The 16,403-nt window shown below is 53.3% G+C and overlaps 2 long non-coding RNA genes across 2 annotated transcripts in view; one reads left to right on the top strand and one right to left on the bottom strand.

The window, feature by feature from the left end:
• The window catches only part of LOC135321540 (uncharacterized), a 539,910-nt gene that overhangs the window by 368,223 nt on the left and 155,284 nt on the right, over positions 1–16,403 (bottom strand). The window lies entirely within an intron of this gene.
• On the top strand, positions 9,877–16,175 carry LOC135321533 (uncharacterized). The gene is made up of 6 exons (XR_010381378.1): positions 9,877–11,911; positions 11,999–12,467; positions 12,744–12,890; positions 14,093–14,246; positions 15,189–15,247; positions 16,100–16,175. It is a non-coding gene; the product is annotated as an uncharacterized LOC135321533 (long non-coding RNA).

The raw sequence follows: 16,403 nt of genomic DNA, 5'->3' as shown, positions 1-16,403 counted from the left end.
GTGTCTTCGCAGGAAAGCCTAATCCTCCATCCTTTTATGTGGTTTTCAGCCGACTCGGGACCTGGCGCGGATCCGGTGTGGCCCGGCAACGCCCGCCAAACCCCGGCGGCCCCGGAGGCCCAGATAAATGGGGTGGTCATTCTGTGTTGGACCTCGTCCTGGGAAAGGTGATCTTCCCGTGCTCCCGGCAGCCGTTCCTGGCCTCGTCTGCAGACTGTGTGTCCTGTGACGGTTCTGTTGTGGCGTGTCGCTGCCTTTTTTAGACTCAAAACTCTTGCCCAGGAGCCAGTGGGCTGCTTCTCCCGGGAGCCCGTCGCCTTGGCTGGTGCCTGCAGGAGCCATGAGGGAGGGCTTAGGAGCCGGGAACCACAGACTTTGACTGTGGGTTTCTCGAAACAGCGTGAGGAGGGTGAGCCCTCACTCCACACTGACTTCTCCTGGCTCGGCTTACTCCTTCATGACCTCCTGCACCAGGGGTTGCACCTGGGTCACTGAGACGGATTTCTGTGTCGTCGTACTTTTGACGGGTTTCCCGGCTCAGGCCAGGTGATTCTCCTGTTTAGAATGTCCATTCAGATCCTGGTAACTGGAAAAGGGGCAAAGCCCTCCCTCCAGCTTTGTACGGTGTGCTTTGTGCAAATTTGAGTCTTCCTGGGTGTGGTAAACGTCACAGCCCGTCACTGTCATTTCTCGGTAGGTAAGTGTGTCTTGGCCACTGCCTCCCGTTGTACTCTGGGCAGAAAAGCCTGGCTCTCGGAGATGGTGCGTTTGTAGTAGGGAATAGAGGCTGGAAGGGAAAGAGCCCGCCGTGAAAATGCCTCCTTCTCTGCGGGGGAATTTCGATGCGCACCAGAGTGCGTACGTTGTGTATGTCCCCCACCCTGCGCCGGGTCGGGCCTGCCCTAGAAGCTGTCGGAGATGCTCGTCGGTCTCATGGCACACAGTGGGGTTTTTCGCACGAGCTGTTACAGTCACTTTGGTGTCAGGTGTGGGGTTGAGACTCCACACGTCACTCTCCCGTAGCACGCAGGTAGGGTGCGTTCCGTAGCAAACGTAAAATCGAGACGTCCCTGAGGATAGGGATGATTGTAGCGGAGCCTGAGTCCCTTCTGAGGACAGCCTTGTCCCCTAAGTAGCCCTTGGCCAGCTCCGCCGCAGGACTCTGGGATGCCCAGCTCCCCAGGGCTTTTTGCGCCCAGGGGGAGCCCCTGCAGGGTGGAGGAGGGCCCTTTGTGAGGAAGGGACAGAGAGGGCCTGGCAGTATCCTGCAGGCAGAGCCCTGCAGGCAGAGCGGTGACCCTGGTGCGGCTCTGCTTTCTCGTTTGGAGAATGAGCTCTACACTTCCGTCCCGTCTCCGTGTTCCTGATCCGCGCCGGGCAAGCTTGCTTGGAGGTGGGGAAGGTGGCGGGGAGGGCCGACCCACCCAGAGCGCCTGGCTGTTGGGAAGGCGCTAGTTTGCCCGTGTGCTGGTAGCTCTGTGTTCAGCCTCTCGGGCAGGAGGACACTTGGTTTCCTCCACATGGAGACCGCGGCGGCGGCGGCGTGTGGCATCAGGGTCGTATCCCCGTGTCCCCCTGTGCGGCCCAGGATGCAGGCAGGCCCCAGAGGTCTGGGTGGAGCGTGTGACACCATGCTGCTCTCTGTGCACCCGGTGGATGGGAGGGTGCCCTGTGCCGACGGCTGCTGCTTTGGGTTTCGGCTCTTGTCGGTGTTGGCGCATTTGTCTGTCATCCAACCCAGCCCTCCCTTCTGTCCTGCAGATCACCCCGTGGGCCGGAGGGCCCCAACCTTTCCGAGGACCAGCCTGCGTGGCCTGCCCCGGGTGCGGCCTGTCGTCGCCCAGCTGGGCACCTGCACCTGGTCCCCCGTGATGCCCTGTGCAACCTCGCCCCCCACTGCCAGCTGCTCCGCTCTGTAAGAGGAAAGCATAGTCCTCTTTTTCTTCCTTGAGTCACTGCAGAAGAAGGGCAGATCGCTCTCCGGGGCTTCCCCGTGCACGTGCCGCCGTGACTGGACTCACGGCCGTGTTCCTCTGGTCCCTTAGCAGACGCACTTGATGGACCGCGTCTTCCCCGTCCTGCCCTGGGGAGGGAGGTGTCTGTTGTAGAGGGAAAGAGGGACCTCTGAAGGAGAGCAGACGTGTCGGTTCTGCACACGGGCCTTCAACATACACCACGTTCCGGGCTCCCTGGAGGACAAGCCCACCCCTGTCACTGTCTGCAGCGAGTGGAGCCCTGAACTTCCACAGCTGATGATTGGTTATGGAAGAAACAACCAAACCCGGGGCCTGTGGCATCTTAAGTCAAGGGTCCTGAGACCTGTTTCCCACTCGGTTTGATGTGAGACTTAGTGTGATACGGGGAAGAAGGCCTCAATATTCTTTTGCGCTTCAGCAAACTAACATGTTTTGTACGGCAGTGAACCGTGAAAGAGTGTTTTGTATATTATTTTATCTATGCCAAGAAGCTAGTTGACTCGGGGAAGGACATAGGTTAGTGGTAAATAGAATGCTTGTTTAGCATGCCGAATTCCGTGTGCTCATTCCCGGTACCTCCATTTAAAAACAGAAGAAAAGAAAAAACAAAAACAAGAGCAAACTTCAAATGTTAGAAATACATAGTGCGCAAACCCAACTTCCATATCCATTTGTTTACGTGTTTTCCTCTTACTACTTGGTTTGAAATCTATCCCAACCGTGACTTAAGCATTTTTTTTCAGAAAATGCTCTAACTCTTTGAAAGTCTTTTCTGCCACTTTTATTTTGACACATCCATGAACGGAGATAGACGCACATGGTGTTTTTAATATACATTGGTGGATATTCTCATTAATGTACCTGTAACTACATTTAACAAATGGTGTGTCAGTGCGCCACTTTACAGAAAAGAGAGGAAGAGAATCTTCCTGGGATGAAGTACAGTCTCTTGTTGTTAAGGTCCTTGTGTGCCTATAAAAGTACCAGGGGATTTTGAGAAATAAACCGTGGGTTGGTGTGAGTGTGCATTTTCAAGTTTGCATCTGCTGATGAGAATTTTTGACTTATGCTTTTAACTTACAGTTTAGGATGTGATTCTGTGCTTAATGCTGTAGGACTGGATAATGCACTTGTGTTCATTTTCCAGACTCACCTAGTGAAACCACTGTCTGTGTGGGCATTCTTTTTTTCAGGGTCTTTCCCTTAAAGTTTATTAGAGGATATTGAAAAGAAATCCATCCCTGGGAAAGTTAGGTGTATCTTGGAGTTGGTTCTTGTTTTAGCCGCCCTCACTTGAAATTAATTAAGTGATGTTTCATTTTCAAGGCAGCATGTTTTTTCTTCCCATTCCACCGCCAGTAACAGTGGTCTAGTGTCCCTTAATGCCTTACGCTGTTTCCCACCTGCTCCTTTTACTCAGGCTGCCCTTCCCTAAAGCCCCTCAACATCCCCCCTCTGCGCTGGATCTCTCTTTAACGAAACAGTGCGGTCATCCCAGCATTCCCTGAGCTATCCACGTGCAGCGGACTCTCCTGTCCTTTGTGGCATTACTGCACCCGTTCACCTCAGTTGTAGATCTGTTGAAACTTTTCTGTGCTGATGTGTTTTCATGGATCCTGTGCCTCTGGCAGAACAGAGAGGAGAATCTGCCTTTTACTTCTACCGCCAGCTTCCACCAGGATAGGGCTTATGTTCTGATTGCTTCGGTAAATAACTGTTGTCTACCTGACTGACTAAGCGTATGCACATGATCTGAAGTTCGGTTCCTGATTTATCTTGCTTTGTGTTCCTAGGAAGGGGCGACTTACCCCGAAATTACAAAACCGGAGTATGCTACTGGGACTGTAGAAGTGGCTTCGCAGGAGCTGACGGATCATAAAACACTGAGCTCTGTTGTTGGAGCACACGGAGCTTATTATACACTGGGTAATTTAGTGAACGTGGCTGGCATTCCTTGTCCTCTGTGCCTAGAAACAAGTGTGCTCTGGAGGGAAGGGTATATGTAACTCAGCAGTAGAGAGAATGCGGGCTTAGCATGCAGGGGATCCTGGGGTCAGTATCCCGTTCTTCCAAGAAACGAGTGTGATACGTGGAAGGAAGGAAGGAAGGAAGGCGCAAAGGTTTTGTTTCGCTTCAGCAGTGTCTTCGCAGGAAAGCCTAATCCTCCATCCTTTTCTGTGGTTTTTAGCCGACGCGGGAGCTGGCGCGTCTCCGATGTGGCCCGGCAGCGCCCGCCCACCTGCGGCGGCCCCGGAGGCCCAGGTAAGTGGGGTGGTCATGCTCTGTTGCACCTCGTCCTGGGAAAGGTGATCTTCCCGTTCTCCCGGCAGCCGTTCCTGGCCTCGTCTGCAGACTGAGTGTCCTGTGACGGGTGTGGCGTGGCGTGTCGCTGCCTTTTTCAGACTCAAAACTCTTGCCCATGAGCCAGTGGGCTGCTTCTCCCGGGAGACCCTCGACTTGGCTGGTGCCTGCAGGAGCCATTAGGGAGTGCTTAGGAGCCGGGGCCCGTAGACTTTGACTGTGATTTTCTCGAAACAGCATGAGGAAGTTGAGCCCTCGCTCCACACTGACTTCTCCTGGCTCGGCTGACTTCTACCTGACCTCCTGCACCTGGGGTTGCTCCTGGGTCACTGAGACGGATTTCTGTGTCGTCGTTCTTTTGACAGGTTTCCCGGCTCAGGCCAGGTGATTCTCCTGTTTAGAATGTCCATTCAGATCCTGGTAACTGGAAAAGGGGCAAAGCACTCCCTCCAGCTTTGTACGGTGTGCTTTGTGCAAATTTGAGTCTTCCTGGGTGTGGTAAACGTCACAGCCCGTCACTGTCATTTCTCGGTAGGTAAGTGTGTCTTGGCCACTGCCTCCAGTTGTACTCTGGGCAGAAAAGCCTGGCTCTCCGAGATGGTGCGTTTGTAGTAGGGAATAGAGGCTTGAAGGGAAAGAGCCCGCCATGAAAATGCCTCCTTCCCTGCGGGGGAATTCCGATGCGCACCAGAGTGCGTACGTTGTGTATGTCCCCCACCCTGCGCCGGGTCGGGCCTGCCCTAGAAGCTGTCGGAGATGCTCGTCGGTCTCATGGCACACAGTGGGGTATTTCGCACGAGCTGGTACAGTCACTTTGGTGTTAGGTGTGGGGTTGAGACTCCCCACGTCACTCTCCTGTAGCACGCAGGTAGGGTGCGTTCCGTAGCAAACGTAAAATCGAGACGTCCCTGAGGATAGGGATGATTGTAGCGGAGCCTGAGTCCCTTCTGAGGACAGCCTTGTCCCCTAAGTAGCCCTTGGCCAGCTCCGCCGCAGGACTCCGGGATGCCCAGCTCCCCAGTGCTTTTTGCGCCCAGGGGGAGCCCCTGCAGGGTGGAGGAGGGCCCTTTGTGAGGAGGGGACAGAGAGGGCCTGGCAGTGTCCTGCAGGCAGAGCCCTGCAGGCAGAGCGGTGACCCTGGTGCGGCTCTGCTTTCTCGTTTGGAGAATGAGCTCTACACTTCCGTCCCGTCTCCGTGTTCCTGATCCGCGCCGGGCAAGCTTGCTTGGAGGTGGGGAAGGTGGCGGGGAGGGCCGACCCACCCAGAGCGCCTGGCTGTTGGGAAGGCGCTAGTTTGCCCGTGTGCTGGTAGCTCTGTGTTCAGCCTCTCGGGCAGGAGGACACTTGGTTTCCTCCACATGGACACCACGGCGGCGGCGACGTGCGGCGTCAGGGTCGTATCCCCGTGTCCCCCTGTGCGGCCCAGGCTACAGGCAGGCCCAAGAGGGCTGGGTGGAGCGTGTGGCACCGTGCTGCTCTCTGGGCACCCGGTGGAGGGGAGGGTGCCCTGTGCCAACGGCTGCTGCTTTGGGTTTCGGCTCTTGTCGGTGTTGGCGCTTTTGTCTGTCATCCAACCCAGCCCTCCCTTCTGTCCTGCAGATCACCCCGTGGGCCGGAGGGCCCCAACCTTTCCGAGGAGCAGCCTGCGTGGCCTGCCCCGGGTGCGGCCCGTCGTCGCCCAGCTGGGCACCTGCACCTGGTCCCCATTGATGCCCTGTGCAACCTCGCCCCCCACCGCCAGCTGCTCCGCTCTGTAAGAGGAAAGCATAGTCCTCTGTTTCTTCCTTGATTCACTGCAGAAGAAGGGCAGATCGCTCTCCGGGGCTTCCCCGTGCACGGGCCGCCGTGACTGGACTCACGGCCGTGTTCCTCTTGTCCCTTAGCAGACGCACTTGATGGACCGCGTCTTCCCCGTCCTGCCCTGGGGAGGGAGGTGTCTGTTGTAGAGGGAAAGAGGGCCCTCTGAAGGAGAGCAGACGTGTCGGTTCTGCACACGGGCCTTCAACATACACCACGTTCCGGGCTCCCTGGAGGACAAGCCCGCCCCTGTCACTGTCTGCAGCTAGTGGAGCCCTGACCTTCCACAGCTGATGATTGGTTATGGAAGAATCACCCGAACCCGGGGCCTGTGGCCTCTTAAGTCAAGGGTCCTGAGACCTGTCTCCCACTCTGTCTGATGTGAGACTTAGTGTGTTACGGGGAAGAAGGCCTCAAAGTTCTTTTGCGCTTCAGCAAACTAAAATGTTTTGTACGGCAGTGAAGCGTGAAAGAGTGTTTTGTATATTATTTTATCTATGCCGAGAAGCTAGTTGACTCGGGGAAGGACATAGGTTAGTGGTAAATAGAATGCTTGCTTAGCATGCCGAATTCCGTGTGCTCATTCCCGGTACCTCCATTTAAAAACAGAAGAAAAGAAAAAACAAAAACAAGAGCAAACTTCAAATGTTAGAAATACATAGTGCGCAAACCCAACTTCCATATCCATTTGTTTACGTGTTTTCCTCTTACTACTTGGTTTGAAATCTATCCCAACCGTGACTTAAGCATTTTTTTTCAGAAAATGCTCTAACTCTTTGAAAGTCTTTTCTGCCACTTTTATTTTGACACATCCATGAACGGAGATAGAAGCACATGGTGTTTTTAATATACATTGGTGGATATTCTCATTTATGTACCTGTAACTACTTTTAACAAATGGTGTGTCAGTGCGCCACTTTACAGAAAAGAGAGGAAGAGAATCTTCCTGGGATGAAGTACAGTCTCTTGTTGTTAAGGTACTTGTGTGACTATAAAAGTACCAGGGGATTTTGAGAAATAAACCGGGGGTTGGTGTGAGTGTGCATTTTCACGTTTGCATCTGCTGCTGAGAATTTTTGACTTATGCTTTTAACTTACAGTTTAGGATGTGATTCTGTGCTTAATGCCGTAGGACTGGATAATGCACTTGTGTTCATTTTCCAGACTCAGCTAGTGAAACCATTGTCTGTGTGGGCATTCTTTTTTTCAGGGTCTTTCCCTTACAGTTTATTAGAGGATATTGAAAAGAAATCCATCCCTGGGAAAGTTAGGTGTATCTTGGCGTTGGTTCTTGTTTTAGCCGTCCTCACTTGAAATTAATTAAGTGATGTTTCATTTTCAAGGCAGCATGTTTTGTCTTCCCATTCCACCACCAGTAACAGAGGTCTAGTTCCCTTAATGCCTTACGCTGTTTCCCACCTGCTCCTTTTACTCAGGCTGCCCTTCCCCAAAGCCCCTCCACATCCCCCCTCTGCGCTGGATCTCTCTTTAACGAAACAGTGCGGTCTTCCCAGCATTCCCTGAGCTATCAACGTGCAGCGGACTCTCCTGTCCTTTGTGGCATTACTGCACCCGTTCACCTCAGTTGTAGATCGGTTGAAACTTTTCTGTGCTGATGTGTTTTCATGGATCCTGTGCCTCTGGCAGAACAGAGAGGAGAATCTGCCTTTTACTTGTACCTCCAGCTTCCACCAGGATAGGGCTTATGTTCTGAATGCTTCGGTAAATAACTGTTGTCTACCTGACTGACTAAGCGTATGCACATGATCAGAAGTTCGGTTCCTGATTTATCTTGTTTTGTGTTCCTAGGAAGGGGCGACTTACCCCGAAATTACAAAACCGGAGTATGCTACTGGGACTGTAGAAGTGGCTCCGCAGGAGCTGATGGATCATAAAACACTGAGCTCTGTTGGTGGAGCACACGGAGCTTATTATACACTGGGTAAGTTAGTGAACGTGGCTGGCATTTCTTGTCCTCTGTGCCTAGAAACAAGTGTGCTCTGGAGGGAAGGGTATATGTAACTCAGCAGTAGAGAGAATGCGGGCTTAGCATGCAGGGGATCCTGGGGTCAGTATCCCGTTCTTCCAAGAAACGAGTGTGATACATGGAAGGAAGGAAGGAAGGAAGGCGCAAAGCTTTTGTTTCGCTTCAGCAGTGTCTTCGCAGGAAAGCCTAATCCTCCATCCTTTTCTGTGGTTTTTAGCCGACGCGGGAGCTGGCGCGTCTCCGGAGAGGCCCGGCAGCACCCGCCCACCTGCGGCGGCCCCGGAGGCCCAGGTAAGTGGGGTGGTCATGCTCTGTTGGACCTCGGCCTGGGAAAGGTGATCTTCCCGTTCTCCCGGCAGCCGTTCCTGGCCTCGTCTGCAGACTGAGTGTCCTGTGACGGGTGTGGTGTGGCGTGTCGCTGCCATTTTCAGACTCAAAACTCTTGCCCATGAGCCAGTGGGCTGCTTCTCCCGGGAGACCCTCGACTTGGCTGGTGCCTGCAGGAGCCATTAGGGAGTGCTTAGGAGCCGGGGCCCGCAGACTTTGACTGTGGGTTTTTAAAAAAACAGCGTGAGGAGGTTGAGCCCTCACTCCACACTGACTTCTCCTGGCTCGGCTGACTCCTACCTGACCTCCTGCACCTGGGGTTGCTCCTGGGTCACTGAGACGGATTTCTGTGTCGTCGTTCTTTTGACGGGTTTCCCGGCTCAGGCCAGGTGATTCTCCTGTTTAGAATGTCCATTCAGATCCTGGTAACTGGAAAAGGGGCAAAGCCCTCCCTCCAGCTTTGTACGGTGTGCTTTGTGCAAATTTGAGTCTTCCTGGGTGTGGTAAACTTCACAGCCCGTCACTGTCATTTCTCGGTAGGTAAGTGTGTCTTGGCCACTGCCTCCAGTTGTACTCTGGGCAGAAAAGCCTGGCTCTCGGAGATGGTGCGTTTTTAGTAGGGAATAGAGGCTGGAAGGGAAAGAGCCCGCCATGAAAATGCCTCCTTCCCTGCGGGGGAATTCCGATGCGCACCAGAGTGCGTACGTTGTGTATGTCCCCCACCCTCCGCCGGGTCGGGCCTGCCATAGAAGCTGTCGGAGATGCTCGTTGGTCTCATGGCACACAGTTGGGTATTTCGCACGAGCTGGTGCAGTCACTTTGGTGTCAGGTGTGGGGTTGAGACTCCCCACGTCACTCTCCTGTAGCACGCAGGTAGGGTGCGTTCCGTAGCAAACGTAAAATCGAGACGTCCCTGAGGATAGGGATGATTGTAGCGGAGCCTGAGTCCCTTCTGAGGACAGCCTTGTCCCCTAAGTAGCCCTTGGCCAGCTCCGCCGCAGGACTCCGTGATGCCCAGCTCCCCAGAGCTTTTTGCGCCCAGGGGGAGCCCCTGCAGGGTGGAGAAGGGCCCTTTGTGAGGAGGGGACAGAGAGGGCCTGGCAGTGTCCTGCAGGCAGAGCCCTGCAGGCAGAGTGGTGACCCTGGTGCGGCTCTGCTTTCTCGTTTGGAGAATGAGCTCTACACTTCTGTCCCGTCTCCGTGTTCCTGATCCGCGCCGGGCAAGCTTGCTTGGAGGTGGGGAAGGTGGCGGGGAGGGCCGACCCACCCAGAGCGCCTGGCTGTTGGGAAGGCGCTAGTTTGCCCGAGTGCTGGTAGCTCTGTGTTCAGCCTCTCGGGCAGTAGGACACTTGGTTTCCTCCACATGGACACAACGGCGGCGGCGACGTGCGGCTTCAGGGTCGTATCCCCGTGTCCCCCTGTGCGGCCCAGCCTGCAGGCAGGCCCAAGAGGGCTGGGTGGAGCGTGTGGCACCGTGCTGCTCTCTGGGCACCCGGTGGAGGGGAGGGTGCCCTGTGCCAACGGCTGCTGCTTTGGGTTTCGGCTCTTGTCGGTGTGGGCGCTTTTGTCTGTCATCCAACCCAGCCCTCCCTTCAGTCCTGCAGATCACCCCGTGGGCAGGAGGGCCCCAACCTTTCCGAGGACCAGCCTGCGTGGCCTGCCCCGGGTGCGGCCCGTCGTCGCCCATCTGGGCACCTGCAACTGGTCCCCCTTGATGCCCTGTGCAACCTCGCCCCCCACCGCCAGCTGGTCCGCTCTGTAAGAGGAAAGCATAGTCCTCTGTTTCTTCCTTGATTCACTGCAGAAGAAGGGCAGATCGCTCTCCGGGGCTTCCCCGTGCACGGGCCGCCGTGACTGGACTCACGGCCGTGTCCCTCTTGTCCCTTAGCAGACGCACTTGATGGACCGCGTCTTCCCCGTCCTGCCCTGGGGAGGGAGGTGTCTGTTGTAGAGGGAAAGAGTGCCCTCTGAAGGAGAGCAGACGTGTCGGTTCTGCACACGGGCCTTCAACATACACCACGTTCCGGGCTCCCTGGAGGACAAGCCCGCCCCTGTCACTGTCTGCAGCGAGTGGAGCCCTGACCTTCCACAGCCGATGATCGGTTATGGAAGAAACACCCGAACCCGGGGATTGTGGTCTCTTCAGTCAAGGGTCCTGAGACCTGTCTCCCACTCGGTCTGATGTGAGACTTAGTGTGATACGGGGAAGAAGGCCTCAAAGTTCTTTTGCGCTTCAGCAAACTAACATGTTTTGTACGGCAGTGAATCGTGAAAGAGTGTTTTGTATATTATTTTATCTATGCTGAGAAGCTAGTTGACTCGGGGAAGGACATAGGTTAGTGGTAAATAGAATGCTTGCTTAGCATGCCGAATTCCGTGTGCTCATTCCCGGTACCTCCATTTAAAAACAGAAGAAAAGAAAAAACAAAAACAAGAGCAAACTTCAAATGTTAGAAATACATAGTGCGCAAACCCAAATTCCATATCCATTTTTTACGTGTTTTCCTCTTACTACTTATTTGAAATCTATCCCAACCGTGACTTAAGCTTTTTTTTTTCAGAAAATGCTCTAACTCTTTGAAAGTCTTTTCTGCCACTTTTATTTTGACACATCCATGAACGGAGATAGACGCACATGGTGTTTTTAATATACATTGGTGTATATTCTCATTAATGTACCTGTAACTACATTTAACAAATGGTGTGTCAGTGCGCCACTTTACAGAAAAGAGAGGAAGAGAATCTTCCTGGGATGAAGTACAGTCTCTTGTTGTTAAGTTCCTTGTGTGACTATAAAAGTACCAGGGGATTTTGAGAAATAAACCGGGGGTTGGTGTGAGTGTGCATTTTCAAGTTTGCATCTGCTGATGAGAATTTTTGACTTATGCTTTTAACTTCCAGTTTAGGATGTGATTCTGTGCTTAATGCCGTAGGACTGGATAATGCACTTGTGTTCATTTTCCAGACTCACCAATGAAACCATTGTCTGTGTGGGCATTCTTTTTTTCAGGGTCTTTCCCTTACAGTTTATTAGAGGATATTGAAAAGAAATACATCCCTGGGAAAGGTAGGTGTATCTTGGCGTTGGTTCTTGTTTTAGCCGCCCTCACTTGAAATTAATTAAGTGATGTTTCATTTTAAAGGCAGCATGTTTTGTCTTCCCATTCCACCGCCAGTAACAGTGGTCTAGTGTCCCTTAATGATTTACACTGTTTCCCACCTGCTCCTTTTACTCAGGCTGCCCTTCCCCAAAGCCCCTCCACATCCCCCCTCTGCGCTGGATCTCTCTTTAACGAAACAGTGCGGTCATCCCAGCATTCCCTGAGCTATCCACGTGCAGCGGACTCTCCTGTCCTTTGTGGCATTACTGCACCCGTTCACCTCTGTTGTAGATCTGTTGAAACTTTTCTGTGCTGATGTGTTTTCATGGATCCTGTGCCTCTGGCAGAACAGAGAGGAGAATCTGCCTTTTACTTGTACCTCCAGCTTCCACCAGGATAGGGCTTATGTTCTGATTGCTTCGGTAAATAACTGTTGTCTACCTGACTGACTAAGCGTATGCACATGATCTGAAGTTCGGTTCCTGATTTATCTTGTTTTGTGTTCCTAGGAAGGGGCGACTTACCCCGAAATTACAAAACCGGAGTATGCTACTGGGACTGTAGAAGTGGCTCCGCAGGAGCTGACGGATCATAAAACACTGAGCTCTGTTGGTGGAGCACACGGAGCTTATTATACACAGGATAATTTAGTGAACGTGGCTGGCATTTCTTGTCCTCTGTGCCTAGAAACAAGTGTGCTCTGGAGGGAAGGGTATATGTAACTCAGCAGTAGAGAGAATGCGGGCTTAGCATGCAGGGGATCCTGGGGTCAGTATCCCGTTCTTCCATGAAACGAGTGTGATACGTGGAAGGAAGGAAGGAAGGAAGGCGCAAAGGTTTTGTTTCGCTTCAGCAGTGTCTTCGCAGGAAAGCCTAATCCTCCATCCTTTTCTGTGGTTTTTAGCCGACGCGGGAGCTGGCGCGTCTCCGGTGTGGCCCGGCAGCACCCGCCCAGCTGCGGCGGCCCCGGAAGCCCAGGTAAGTGGGGTGGTCATGCTCTGTTGCACCTCGTCCTGGGAAAGGTGATCTTCCCGTTCTCCCGGCAGCCGTTCCTGGCCTCGTCTGCAGACTGAGTGTCCTGTGACGGGTGTGGCGTGGCGTGTCGCTGCCTTTTTCAGACTCAAAACTCTTGCCCATGAGCCAGTGGGCTGCTTCTCCCGGGAGACCCTCGACTTGGCTGGTGCCTGCAGGAGCCATTAGGGAGTGCTTAGGAGCCGGGGCCCGTAGACTTTGACTGTGATTTTCTTGAAACAGCATGAGGAAGTTGAGCCCTCGCTCCACACTGACTTCTCCTGGCTCGGCTGACTCCTACCTGACCTCCTGCACCTGGGGTTGCTCCTGGGTCACTGAGACGGATTTCTGTGTCGTCGTTCTTTTGACGGGTTTCCCGGCTCAGGCCAGGTGATTCTCCTGTTTAGAATGTCCATTCAGATCCTGGTAACTGGAAAAGGGGCAAAGCCCTCCCTCCAGCTTTGTACGGTGTGCTTTGTGCAAATTTGAGTCTTCCTAGGTGTGGTAAACTTCACAGCCCGTCACTGTCATTTCTCGGTAGGTAAGTGTGTCTTGGCCACTGCCTCCAGTTGTACTCTGGGCAGAAAAGCCTTTCTCTCGGAGATGGTGCGTTTGTAGTAGGGAATAGAGGCTGGAAGGGAAAGAGCCCGCCATGAAAATGCCTCCTTCCCTGCGGGGGAATTCCGAAGCGCACCAGAGTGCGTACGTTTTGTTTGTCCCCCACCCTGCGCCGGGACGGTCCTGCCCTGGAACATGTCAGAGCTGCTCGTCGGTCTCATGGCACACCGTGGGGTTTTGCGCACGAGCTGGTACAGTCCCTTTGGTGTCAGGTGTGGGGTTGAGACTCCCCACGTCACTCTCACGTAGCACGCATGTAGGGTGCGTTCCGTAGCGAACGTAAAATCCAGACGTCCCTGAGTATAGGGATGATTGTAGCGGAGCCTGAGTCCCTACTGAAGACAACCTTGTCCCCTCAGGATCCCTTGGCCAGCTCCGCCGCAGGACTCCGGGATGCCCAGCTCCCTAGGGCTCTTTGCACCCAGGGGTAGCCCCTGCGGGGCGTAGGAGGGCCCTTTGTGTGGTGAGGGCAGAGAGGGCCTGGCAGGGTCCTGCAGGGAGAGCCCTGCAGGCAGAGCTTTGACCCTGTTGCAGCTCTGCTTGCTCGTGTGGACAATAAGATCTTCACGTCCGTCCCGTCTCCGTGTTCCTGGTCCGCGCCGGGCAAGCTTGCTTGGAGCTGGGGAAGGTGGCGTGGAGGGCCGTCCCGCCCAGAGCGGCTGGCTGTTGTGAAAGCGCTAGTTTGCCCGTGTGCTGGAAGCTCTGTGTGCAGCCTCTCGTGCAGGAGGACCATTGGCTTCCTCCACTTGGAGACAGCGGCGGCGGCGACGTGCGGCGTCCGTGTCCCCCTGTGCGGCCCAGGCTGCAGGCCGGCCCCAGAGGGCTGGATGGATCGTGTGGCACCGTGCTGCTCTCTGGGCACCCGGTGGAGGGGAGGGTGCCCTGTGCCGACGGCTGCTGCGTTGGGTTTCGGCTCTTGTCGGTGTTGGCGCTTTTGTCTGTCATCCAACCCAGCCCTCCCTTCTGTCCTGCAGATCACCCCGTGGGCAGGAGGGCCCCAACCTTTCCGAGGACCAGCCTGCGTGGCCTGCCCCGGGTGCGGCCCGTCGTCGCTCAGCTGGGCACCTGCACCTGGTCCCCCTTGGTGCCCTTTGCAACCTCGCCCACCACCGCCAGCTGCTCCGCTCTGTAAGAGGAAAGCATACTCCTCTCTTTCTTCCTTGATTCACTGCAGTAGAAGGGCAGATCGCTCTCCGGGGCTTCCCCGTGCACGGGCGGCCGTGACTGGGCTCACCGCCGTGTCCCTCTGGTCCCTTAGCAGACGCACTTGATGGACCGAGTCTTCCCCGTCCTGCCCTGGGGAGGGAGGTGTCTGTTGTAGAGGGAAAGAGGGCCCTCTGATGGAGGGCAGACGTGTCGGTTCTGCACACGGGCCTTCAACATACACCACGTTCCGGGCTCCCTGGAGGACAAGCCCGCCCCTGTCACTGTCTGCAGCGAGTGGAGACCTGACTTTCCACAGCTGATGATTGGTTATGGAAGAAACACCCGAACCCGGGGCCTGTGGCCTCTTCAGTCAATGGTCCTGAGACCTGTCTCCCACTCGGTCTGATGTGAGACTTAGTGTGATACGGGGAAGAAGGCCTCAAAGTTCTTTTGCGCTTCAGCAAACTAACAGGTTTTGTACGGCAGTGAACCGTGAAAGAGTGTTTTGTATTTTATTTTATCTATGACGAGAAGCTATTTGATTCGGGGAAGGACATATGTTAGTGCTAAATACAATGCTTGCTTAGCATGCCGAATTCTGTGTGCTCATTCCTGGTACCTCCATTTAAAAACAGAAGAAAAGAAAAAACAAAAACGAGAACAAACTTCAAATGTTAGAAATTCATAGTGCGCAAACCGAACTTCCATATCCATTCTTTTTACGTGTTTTCCTCTTACTACTTGGTTTTAAATCTATCACAACCGTGACTTAAGCATTTTTTTTCAGAAAATGCTCTAACTCTTTGAAAGTGTTTTCTGCCACTTTTGTTTTGACACATCCACGAACGGAGATAGACGCACATGGTGGTTTTAATATACATTGGTGAATATTCTCATTAATGTACCTGTAACTACATTTTACAGATGGTGTGTCAGTGCGCCACTTTACAGAAGAGAGAGGAAGAGAATCTTCCTGGGATGAGGTACAGTCTCTTGTTGTTAATGTCCTTGTTTGACTATATAAGAACCAGGGGATTCTGAGACATAAACCGTGGGTTGGTGTGAGTGTGCATTTTCACGTTTGCATCTGCTGATGAGAATTTTTGACTTATGCTTTTAACTTACAGTTTAGGATGTGATTCTGTGCTTAATGCCGTAGGACTGGATAATGCACTTGTGTTCATTTTCCAGACTCACCTAGTGAAACCAGTGTCTGTGTGGGCATTCTTTTTTTCATGGTCTTTCCCTTACAGTTTATTAGAGGATATTGAAAAGAAATCCATCCCTGGGAAAGTTAGGTGTATCTTGGTGTTGGTTCTTGTTTTAGCCGTCCTCACTTGAAATTAATTAAGTGATGTTTAATTTTAAAGGCAGCATGTTTTGTCTTCCCATTCCACCGCCAGTAACAGTGGTCTAGTTCCCTTAATGCCTTACGCTGTTTCCCACCTGCTCCTTTTACTCAGGCTGCCCTTCCCCAAAGCCCCTCCACATCCCCCCTCTATGCTGGATCTCTCTTTTACGAAACAGTGCGGTCTTCCCAGCACTCCCTGAGCTTTCCACGTGCAACGGACTCTCCTGTCTTTGTGGCATTACTGCACCCATTCACCTCAGTTGTAGAGCTGTTAAAACTTTTCTGTGCTGATTTGTTTTCATGGATCCTGTGCCTCTGGCAGAACAGAGAGGAGAATCTGCCTTTTACTTGTACCGCTAGCTTCCACCAGGATAGGGCTTATGTTCTGATAGCTTCGGTAAATAACTGTTGTCTACCTGACTGACTAAGCGTATGCACATTCTCTGAAGTTCGGTTCCTGATTTATCTTGTTTTGTGTTCCTAGGGAGGGGCGACTAAGCCCGAAATTACAAAACCGAAGTATGCTACTGGGACTGTAGAAGTGGCTCCGCAGGAGCTGACGGATCATAAAACACTGAGCTCTGTTGGTGGAGCACACGGAGCTTATTATACACTGGGTAAGTTAGTGAACGTGGCTGGCATTTCTTGACCCCTGTGCCTATAAACTTGTGTGCTCTGGAGGGAAGGGTATATGTAGCTCAGTAGTAGAGAGAATGCGGGCTTAGCATGCAGGAGATCCTGGGGTCAGTATCCAGTTCCTTCAAGAAACGAGTGTGATACATGGAAGG

Source organism: Camelus dromedarius, chromosome 6 (genome assembly GCF_036321535.1).
Source record: "Camelus dromedarius isolate mCamDro1 chromosome 6, mCamDro1.pat, whole genome shotgun sequence".
Taxonomy (NCBI): domain Eukaryota; kingdom Metazoa; phylum Chordata; class Mammalia; order Artiodactyla; family Camelidae; genus Camelus; species Camelus dromedarius.
This window is presented reverse-complemented; position numbering and strand designations above follow the sequence as displayed.